We start from the raw sequence: 11826 nt of genomic DNA, 5'->3' as shown, positions 1-11826 counted from the left end.
CCCTATACCCGGGGCAACTTCGTCAATTTCTCTCTTCTTGTAAAGTTGTAATTATTTTAATTATTTTTATTTCCAAACTGATTTTAACCAGTTCTATAGTAAGAAAACATTCCAATAGACAATATGCAAAGTTTTTTTTTCAGTTTACAGCAGTATTTATTACACAAAATTTAAGTAAAGCTTAACATGCCGATCTTGCCCCGGTCTCCCCTATGCTTTTCACGTTCAGTCTGATACAGCCCTTCGAGTCTGCCAAATTTGCAACGTCTTCTCGACAAATCAATACATAGGAAGTGAACGTGTGAAAATACGAGAAAGTTAATGTCATATTTAATTTGTATGTTTTATACAAATTTAAATAGACTTTTTGGGCTGCAATTTAAAAACTGCAGATTTATTAATTAATACCCAGTGGCTTCCATCTGCCTATCAGTTTTTCCTTAATTTCGAAATGGAATTAGATAGATGAAAGTCGAGACTAGATATGAAAAGTTTAGGAGCCAGAAGCCCCAATTAACTACATACGGACTTCTGATTTGAACCGGAAATCACGTTATTTCAATTCAAAAATTTTCTCCAGAACAGACTATTGATAGATAGAAGACCAGCATGACTCATGTTAACAGGAAAAGTGTGAAGTACAGGAGTAGGCCACTACTAATTTGAGTAGAAGAGCATATATTTTCAGTTAAATAAATTAAAAATATGATTTAAAATTGCTGCCCGGTATTGTGATGATACCACAATAAATAATTGCTCGTTTTATTCTGTTTTTTTCCCGTTATTGCTTAGACATTATGATTTTAAATTAAATACAATTAGTTCGAATTTCAATCCTCTTAATTTAGCTTAATTAATGTATAATTTAAGATTATGATAACAAACTGCATGGCTGGCACAATTTTTTCTTGTAAACAATTTTCTTATTATCTGAAACTAAATAAGTTTCAGGTAACTATAATTTAGTAATTATAATTTTTTTTCCGATGCAAATAACAAGTATTTCATATAANTTTGAATATTTTCCTTAAAAATAAAGAAGAATTTTTCTGAATTTAGAATGTGAAAAAAAATGTCAAATATAAGAATAGATATAATGTATTTCAGTTTATATCCATAATTCGTAATGTTCATAAAGTAGAATTTACGTATGAATTTTCCAATTGCTAGAAAAATCACGTTTTCTACTATAGCTGTTGGTTTATAATTTATTAAATTTTGAATAAACAACCTTAATTTTTCACTTAGATTTATTGAGTAACGTTTTTTTTGAATGAAAAAGCTGAAGTTATATATATCAGCGAAATAGTTTTTACATAAAAAAAAAATAAGTACAATAATTAATAGCAGTTTTGTCGAATTTAAAAATGACAGTTGACACACACGTATCGGGGTTATATTCAAAAGAAATTGTTGATGTGGAGAAACATCCTTTTAAATTTGTCTTTAAATTCCATGTGTTTTTAAATTCAGAATGGACGTCATTAATCATAAACATATTTGGTTTATATTATGTATTCTATTGTTATAAGACGAGTGAAATAAACGAAAGCATTTATAATATTAATAAAACGGATAATGAATGTTTTCAAAGTGTGATCCCTTTTAATTTAATTCATTCAGATCCTTCATTAAACAATTCTAATTACTTAAATACTTTTAATAACAGGAAAAAAAGATATTTATTTCTCTAATTCCGCAAAACATTCCAATTTAATAGAGACAAAACGTGTAAATAAAGCTATCCACGCCGAGAAAGTCAATTAAATCTGTTCTCTCTCATTATTATCTCATTATTGTAATTTCATTTTTGTCAATAAATCTATCGCTAGACAAATTAAATAAACTTCTCGAGTAAATGCAATTTATTATCTTAAATATGCACTCGAATTCATTGATCAATGTTATAGTTCTAAACTTAACTTAATATTTCAACTCATTACTCATAATTTAATTTAATATTTCAGTCTGATATTCTTAACCATTAAATCGCATACGTAGCCGCAAATGTTCTTTAATAATAAAATGTAATTAATTTTATTCTGTTATTTGTATTACTTTCTTAAGAGATATAATGAGTAAAATTTAGTAGTTTGATAGAAATTTTTTAATATTTTTCCTTCGTTAGCGCAATGAAACGTAAACTAATTATGGAATTCAACTTAGTTAATAAACGAAGCTAGGACATTTATTACGATCACGTTTCTTTGTAAACTTAAGCAAAAATTTGATAATAAGATAAGGAGGAAGCTTATTTGCATATATTCTAATAGAGAAGACTGGAATATCAATTACTAAAATCTTCAACAAGCATGTCTTCTCTACATATAATTTTATGAAGTGAAGGATAAAATCACTGTAAGATAAACAGTACTGTATATGAATATAGAAATAAAACATCGAGAATTTAGAAACTAAAACCACTCTAAAATGTAATTTAATTTACATCGAATTGTCATCTATAATTTTAGTTTTCCTTATTATATAAAATTGAAATATTTAAGTTAACGAAACCAATTGGTCATATAATATTAAATAAATCATTACAATTGGTAATAAATGTAAAATTTAAAATTATGGTCGATTTAACAAATAGATTATTACGTTTATTCCTTCAATGTATGAGTTTCGATATTTATTATTCGAGACGCGATTAAGTCGATTGTTTTCTTATGATAAACAGTTATTTCTATAAACCGTTTCGGGGCATTTTCAACGAATATTGAAGATCATGATACTTTTACCAATAAAGAAACTAAAAGTTTTCATTTCTTTTACTATTATAATAGCTTTTTACAGTTGGATACGCAATTTTCTTCAGATATTTCAAAACGTAAACTTCGTCTTCAAAAATATAAAATCTTATTTTAAGAAGTTTTGCGAGCATTTTCAAAGAGATATGAAAGTTTTACAATAGTAAAATTTTAAAAATTAGTAAACTTAAATTTACAATATGTAAAAAATANTTAAAAAATAACTTCTTTGATATCAGAATTTTATATAAACATATCACTATTATAATTTTATTTTGTCAATAACTTCCAAAAAACTATTTACTAATTAATAATAACCTTAAACCGAGTTATATAAATCAATAATTGATAAAAATTCATCGCTTTTATAATGATTTTTCGACTTTTTTAAAGTTTATTTTTATTTTAAATTTTAAAGTTATTGAATTGGAAATGAATATTTTTATTTCAATCGTAAAAATGCTTAAATATTGTTTTAAAATACTAATTATATTTAATGTATGGATTTAAAACAAAGTTATACACTATATACCAGCTTTACCGGTAAATAATATCGTTTGAACATTTGCACACTTCAAGTTTATCCGTAAGTATTAGCATTTGCCATAAATATGTCGGTGTACTGATATACTGTATTAAATATTGAAAATTCTAACATTCATCATTTACACAACGAACATAATTAAAAATAAAATATTTTGTTAATTTGATTGTTCTTAATGAATATATTAATTAGAAAAATTAAAATTATCTTTAGAATTTAGAAATCTTCTTATCAATTTTTATTTTTTCAAAATTGTAATTTTTGGAGATATTTGCAGATTTTTCTTTTATAAATTATAACTGAAAATATCCAATATCGATATTAGTAAGTTGTATAAATAGTGTTTTAAAACGTTAATCATATTTAAAATGCTGGTATATAGAATATTTTTAGGCTATAAGTCTTCTTTACCGGAAGGATTATAGAGAATATCAGAGGAATTTTTATCATCTTTTAAATTCTTTCAATATCAATCTTTATACCATATTTTAAATAAAATGATGTTTTTAGCTATTTCATTTATGTTGGTTGACATTTATTACTACTTTTTATTCTAATATTTCTTTTATATTCTAAAAAAATATATTATAATGGGATTGAAAAGTAAAAATTATTTAAAATAATTTCTGATAATAATGATAATAATAATAAATTATAATATCCCTGTTTGTTTTGTCAGTGTTGTATTTCGGTGTACACTTTTCTACACTGGCTCAGCCTTGTCGATCGACGAAGATAAAGAAAGAGCACCGAAAATAGCGGTACGCGTGCTATAATTCTAAAATAAATATGGTACACCACCACGAAAAGTGCGATTTTGTTAAGAGAAAAACAGTTTTTCATTAAGCCGAAAACCGGATAGAAAAGCTCCAAATTTAAGGTAAGGACTACCTCATTATGTAATTTAGGTTACTTAATGCTTCGGGAATCAGTATAAACACCGTTTAACTGTTGAATTCGGAAAATATTTACGAGAATCGAATGTTTAGTCAGTTGGGTGGATTCGGATCGAACATTTTCGGGCAAATTCGGCCTGGCTTAGTTTAACAGATAGCGTATGGAATCGCGAAAGCTGTGCCGAAAATACAGACATATTTCGAGGAAATTTTGTGTGTACGACCTGTTTGCAATAAGTTAACTTCAAAAATAATAACAATGAAAAAATCTCATGAAACATCCACAGTTTCATTAACTTACAAATATTGTTTTGTTGTGGAATAAGTTAATTCAAGGTATTAATGCTCATCTTTCACTAGTTAATTTTTTTCATATTAAATACCAGTTATTTTTTCTGCCGAATGTAAAATGAGCTTAAGTGATTAGAAGTTCTAGCTTCTAAACAGTTCAGTGTTAATTAGTTTTTTCTGCTGTAAGTTTAAACCTGGCCAGGATGAAAATCTGTCCGAACTGCTTTCACATATTTCCTATGTACTGAGAAACTAAGCGTTCTCGGCCCAATTTACCCGATTCGGAACGAAAGCGGAACTGACGTACTACGGAAATGTGTCTGTAGAACGCGCGAGCGGTTTAAATTCGTTTTGATATCGATCGTCAAACACTTAAATGGTCAGGTTTTACCTCAATCAACTCATTAATATTTTTAAATAATTGCTATATTACAGATTATACGTAATGATGCATTTGATTAAACATATTTTAATCACTACCTCTAAAATATATTTTAATAATACTACTGGGTCTTAATAAAGCCCTTTACCCAATGATTAATACAAAGTTGTCATCTCCAACAATAAAAAAATTTATGAATTTTTTTCAAATAAACTCCAGCTTCTGTTCAGATTGTTCAGACAACTTTCTTATTTAAAAAAATATCAATCTTTGGGAAAACGAAGGAAATACTTTTATAATCAATCATAATTTTTAAAAATTGTAGATAAATGTATTTCCAATAGTGGACACAAGTTTATACAAGCTACGAAGTTCTAACTTGTAAGAATAATAATTCGATTATTATTTTTTCACTAACTTGTTAAGTATATGTATACACAATTATGCGTGTTTATTATAGAAATGCCTCGATTTTTAAAAAATAACTTCTTTGATATCAGAATTTTATATAAACATATCACTATTATAATTTTATTTTGTCAATAACTTCCAAAAAACTATTTACTAATTAATAATAACCTTAAACCGAGTTATATAAATCAATAATTGATAAAAATTCATCGCTTTTATAATGATTTTTCGACTTTTTTAAAGTTTATTTTTATTTTAAATTTTAAAGTTATTGAATTGGAAATGAATATTTTTATTTCAATCGTAAAAATGCTTAAATATTGTTTTAAAATACTAATTATATTTAATGTATGGATTTAAAACAAAGTTATACACTATATACCAGCTTTACCGGTAAATAATATCGTTTGAACATTTGCACACTTCAAGTTTATCCGTAAGTATTAGCATTTGCCATAAATATGTCGGTGTACTGATATACTGTATTAAATATTGAAAATTCTAACATTCATCATTTACACAACGAACATAATTAAAAATAAAATATTTTGTTAATTTGATTGTTCTTAATGAATATATTAATTAGAAAAATTAAAATTATCTTTAGAATTTAGAAATCTTCTTATCAATTTTTATTTTTTCAAAATTGTAATTTTTGGAGATATTTGCAGATTTTTCTTTTATAAATTATAACTGAAAATATCCAATATCGATATTAGTAAGTTGTATAAATAGTGTTTTAAAACGTTAATCATATTTAAAATGCTGGTATATAGAATATTTTTAGGCTATAAGTCTTCTTTACCGGAAGGATTATAGAGAATATCAGAGGAATTTTTATCATCTTTTAAATTCTTTCAATATCAATCTTTATACCATATTTTAAATAAAATGATGTTTTTAGCTATTTCATTTATGTTGGTTGACATTTATTACTACTTTTTATTCTAATATTTCTTTTATATTCTAAAAAAATATATTATAATGGGATTGAAAAGTAAAAATTATTTAAAATAATTTCTGATAATAATGATAATAATAATAAATTATAATATCCCTGTTTGTTTTGTCAGTGTTGTATTTCGGTGTACACTTTTCTACACTGGCTCAGCCTTGTCGATCGACGAAGATAAAGAAAGAGCACCGAAAATAGCGGTACGCGTGCTATAATTCTAAAATATATTCTTAAATCACTTTTGTACATTCATTTAACACCTAAAATCGAATCATATTCCATAAATAAAATTATTAATAAATTAATAAATCGACATTACTTTTATATCAAATAACCAAAAACATTATATGAAAATTATATTAATTATTATCATACTTGTTATCCAGTCACTTTATTATATTACATAATATTTACAATCTTAGGGCTGCAATGTGAAAAAAATTATAGATTATAGATCTATAAATTTCCACTATCATCCGTCTCTCTTTCCTTGATTTGGAGAACGGTGTTAGATAAAAGTCAAAATCAGATATGGAAAGATTAGAGGCAGGAGGCCCTGATTAACAATATACAAACTTCCGCTTTGGGCAGGAAGTGATGTGAATTTAATTAAAAACTTTTCCCCTGAATGGAGTTACATAGACTCACTGGCCTATGAATTAGAAACCCCCATGCATATTAAGTAATGTAAATTTGCAGCTTATATGCAAAACACTTGAGTCATGTGAGCTACCACGGGTTCTTAAGCTCCTATTTAAGAATGATGTTGGTCAGTATGGTCATTAAATTTATGAAAATGGGAAAAGCGAAGGACTTGACGGAGTTTCAAAAAGGACCGATTGTGGGTGCCTGTCTCGATATCAAGAACTGGGAAATTTGAGATATTCCGAGTGTTCAATCAGTGAAAAAATAACCCACAGTCAATGTCTAAAAGAAGTAACCGTGGCTCCAAAACAGTTAATGAGAAACACGACCGATGTCGTTTGAAAAGGCTAGTGTAAATAAAAGGACTTATCTGTGCAACAGTTGTCAGAAGAATTTAATGAATCCCATCCCCGACCCATATCTACCCAAACTATATGCAAGGAACTGAAAAAAATCGGTATGAACAGTCGTAAATTATACGAAAACCACTGATTTCTGCGAAGAACCGGAAAGTTCATCTACAGTGGTACCAAGAGCGCCGTGACTGGTCATCTGAGGACTGGAAAAAAGTAATATGGTCAGACGAATCACGGTACACCTTATTCTGTACCGACGGTAGACAGAGGGTTTGGAGGGAGTCCCATGAAACAATGGATCTCGCTTGCCTCATTAACTTATCGGGGTTCTGGTGGGGGTGTTATGGTATGGGGAATGTTCTGTTGAGAAGAAACTGGTTCGTTGATATTCCTGGAATTTCGGATGATTTCCAACGAGTACCTGAACAATATTACCTTCCTGCAATGTTGCATTTTTTTCCTGCATGTGACGGCTCTTTCTTTGATGAGCACAGTACTCTCTTTCTCACAAAATCGACTAAATAATGTAATTCGAGCTAAAGGTGGACCAATAAAACATTAAACTGCTGTTTCTAATTCATTGGCCAGTGAGTGTAAATGATCGGCATGAATCTGTTGTTCTCAGATAAAGTATGATGTACTGGGGCAAGACACTATAAATATGATATGGAGAACATATATTTTAAATTGAATAAATTAAGAATATAATTAAAATTTTCAGCCCAGCGTTGTGACGATGTCACAATAAATAATTGTTATATTTAGATTCAAGTTTATCTGTATATCATTAAGGTTTTTATTCGAATAAATAAAATAATAAATATTAATCTCGTTATGCCTGTGCAAATGGAGTAACTTACTGTACACTGTTCTGTTTGTTCGGATGTGATAGATTTTTAGTAGGGTTGCAACGAATAGTATATTCGGCCTCAGGCCGAATACCCGAATATTCGGTCAGGAGCGTGGCCGAATAGCCGAATATTCGGCCAAACTATTCGGTTTGATTAACGCACGTACGAAAATTGGCGCACAAACCGCATTATAGCAAGGATCCTGCTCTCTATTGGCCCGCTGTCACTACGCTTCGCCAATCGCGTTAATTCTTGACAGTTGTAGCGGACAGACAAGAGCGTCATGGCAGTATGTGATAAATAATGATATCAAATGTGGATAACAATGAAATGACCTAAACGTGTAAATAACGGAAAAAGAACAGAGAAGGACCGCGAAGAGAAAATGTGAAAATAAATATGAAATTGAGTTGATAACATAATCGAACAAGTCGAAGCAGCTTATTGGCACAAAATTCGCGGCCGTCAATACCAAACAATTCTTGCCATAGACTTCGGAAAGCTAAATGCTTGTAATGAAAGTCTGGGACCGTTCGGGCTATCAAGCTGTCTCGAATCTGTGAAAGCATAACTGACATATATCGACGTCCTATCTGTCTCTTTTCTCCGTTATCACCATGCTATGAGTCACGTAATTATAAAATGGAAAAGCTACGACGGAAAAGTGATGTATCGAAAGTATCGTGAGCGCGTATTATGAAGTATGCATAGGCATGCATACATGGACTAGAGAGATGGAGGAAAAAGAAAGGAAAGAGCAAAGACGAGTGCTTAAAAAGGATAGGCAGGGTCAGACCCTCAGATGTGCGAGGATTCTCCAACGATAGGTGTGTACGTGTGCTGATCTTTGTAATTATAAATTGTGAATACATGTGACTAATATTATTTTCTTTTTTGTTTTGTGCATGTTACAAGTTATAAATAAATATAAACAAACAACACTAACCCGATAACATTAAATCTAAATACAAAAATGATTAATTTACTGTGTTTTTGTTATTTCTTACTCCTGTTTTTAGGTATTCGGTATTCGGCCGAATAGTAGCCGAATATTCGTTACATCACTAATTTTTACCTTGATTACATTATTCATGTATGCTTAGAATACAGTACGTGATTAGGAGATAAAACGAATATGGCTAATGTACTAAACACCTAATAATAAATCTAATCACAATAAACAAGCAATAATACATTAAAATGTTACTGAATTTAAAATAGAATTTTAAGTGTAATTAAAATCAAACAATGCATCTGTATTGATATCGGACGTATTTATAGCTGAGTAACCAGAAACTTTAAATAAGAGAAAAATTTTTTGCTGGTATTTTATTCTAAAATTTATGACAAAAATAATTACTTTTGTGGTTGACTACACCTATAACACTACACTTATGGAAATCAAAATCATGTATAGATATTGTGCTTATACAGTACATGATTTTGATTTACATAAGTGTAATGTTATAGGTGTAGTCTAACCACAAAATACCACATAACCGTTCGTTTATAATTAGTGATTATGGCATTCATGGAAATTGACTCACTCGTTCCGCTCGTGTGCCAAACATCTATTCATAATGTCATAATCGCCTTGCATAATATACTATTTTAACAATGCTACTTAAGCATTATAAAACAGTAAGTACTGTACGCGTGTGTTGTTTACTTTTCATTTTTTTAATTTAACAATTTTTTTGAGATTCTCTTTAGGGGAACACTCGCTTCCTTGCCCCTCCCCTGATTGCGCTACTAGGTTTATTATAAAGCTAATTAATTAATAAGGTATTAAGCAATTTGGGCTAGAAGTAGGCGGCTAACTCTCCGTCTTGTGTAAATTTAATAACCAGAAATAAAAAATTAATATATTCCGAAAGAAAAAATCCGTCCTGGGGATTCAAACACGGAACTCCTGTTTAAATTTATTTCTGGCGTATGTTCGTGTAACTGGAATAGGTTAATATCTTATTAATTTATTAACCTTATTGTAACCCGATATATATCCGTCTGTATCAGTTGATTAGTAATGTTTATCGGTTTGATTGTCTATAGATCAAAATCATATAACATTATATATTTTTATACACTGTTCATTTCACTAATGGAAACTCCATTCTATTGGTGAAATTCAATCTCCATTACACCAGTAGACACTAATATCCGTTGGGGATCGGGACTGAGGCCGTGACGAAGAGAGTTCTCTCTACCAGTAAAGAAAAATTAATTTACAATCCACAATTAATGCATAATTCGGTAGCCACTCCAGCAGCCCTAGATATTAGTAGAAACCACAAAAGCGGAGCTGTGGAGTCGTGTAAAAATCTACCGACTCCGACTCCCACTCCACAGCCCTGCTCAAAGAAAAATAAAAGAACAAATAGAGATAAACTTAAGCAAGGCTCAGGAGATGTTCAACTGTTTATATGAAAATTATAAGGAAATTAAGGAGAAAAAACATACCTCGGACCAGATGGTGACTTCTGGTACTCAAAGTCTAGTCAGCGCCCCAAATAAGGGGAAGACTTACGCTTCGGTTCTGAAGTTGAGACCTCCTCTGAGGAACGACAAAGTTGTCTTAATCTGCAACGATTAAACAATTAAGGTTAAAGAGAGTAAAAACTGACTAAGAGCTAAGGTTAAGAATAAACACACTTAAAATGCACACTCACCAGACACTCCACAACATTCGACTAAAACCTCACTGAATATCCAATCTAAAAGTAAAGAATTAGAAATATTCACAATAACTAAAAACAATTAAATATAATTCTAAATTAAAATGTTCACACAACTAACAAACAAGTCCCCAACAATAAAGACCTTATGTAAATCAGAGAAAAAAACACAAGGTCTCCCTGTCAAGGGGGTACCTTGCAATCAAGCAATTATTCATTTGAAGTACATAACAGTATTTATATACGATGAAGACCTTAACTAGCAAACAGTACAGAAATAGAGGCTTACGTACATTAAAATTCAGTAAAATACAGTACAGTACTGTATGTACTGTACTTCGTTATGGCAATAGCAAAAAAGAAAGGATATAGTAATTCTACTTCCCAAAACTGAACTTAGCATTCTGGCGATTAAGAGTGATGGATAATCGAGTTTACTGTAAAAAAACGAATTATGATTTTAATTTTCTTTTCAAGATGAATTTTTGTGTAAATATTTTTCAAGATTTTTGATTAAAATCTTTTGGACATTTTTTACTCAACAACTTCAACACATACACACAAGATATTTTCATAAAATATTTCCTGATTTAATAGCAATACGTTTACAACACGATTCATTAACTTAGATTTAATAAAATGAAGAAAGAAAATCAGGTAGTTACTTTTTATTACAATGACTAGATATATTTTTCATGATAATATTAACTTAAGAGATTTTTCTATAAGAATAAAATTGTAAGAAGCAGATAACTTATAAACGAAATTATCAAAAAATATATAATTTTACGCTATATAAATAAGAAATTTGAGAAATATATGAACTTTTCAATCTTATCTATTATCTCATTTAAATGATGGCATTTTTCAATGTGTTAACAACTTAAATAAGATTGAAGCAAAGGTTCTTATACAAATATAAAATAGAAAAAGACGAACGTCTTTTATTAAAACTGTCGAAATCATTAATATTCGAGTCTAAAATTTTAAAGATATCGTGAAGTGTTAATGATCAGAAATAGTCAAAGATCAAGGAAGTTCCCGTTTTACTGAAAAAGTTTAAATAT

At 29.2% G+C, this 11826-nt stretch overlaps 1 protein-coding gene across 1 annotated transcript in view; it reads right to left on the bottom strand.

Moving 5' to 3' along the window:
- LOC111621675 (major antigen-like) overlaps window positions 1-10649 on the bottom strand; it is a 66073-nt gene extending 55424 nt beyond the window's left edge. Inside the window, exon 1 of the mRNA XM_023363880.1 lies at window positions 10545-10649. The gene's annotated coding sequence lies outside the window, so the exon portion shown is untranslated. The remainder of the gene's footprint in view (window positions 1-10544) is intronic.
- Between the last annotated feature and the right edge of the window lie 1177 nt (window positions 10650-11826).

The sequence above is a fragment of the Centruroides sculpturatus genome, unplaced genomic scaffold (genome assembly GCF_000671375.1).
Source record: "Centruroides sculpturatus isolate CEXI.00-Female unplaced genomic scaffold, Cexi_2.0 scaffold254, whole genome shotgun sequence".
NCBI lineage: Eukaryota > Metazoa > Arthropoda > Arachnida > Scorpiones > Buthidae > Centruroides > Centruroides sculpturatus.
Note: the sequence above shows the minus strand (reverse complement) of the source record. Positions and strands in the feature narration are given on the sequence as shown.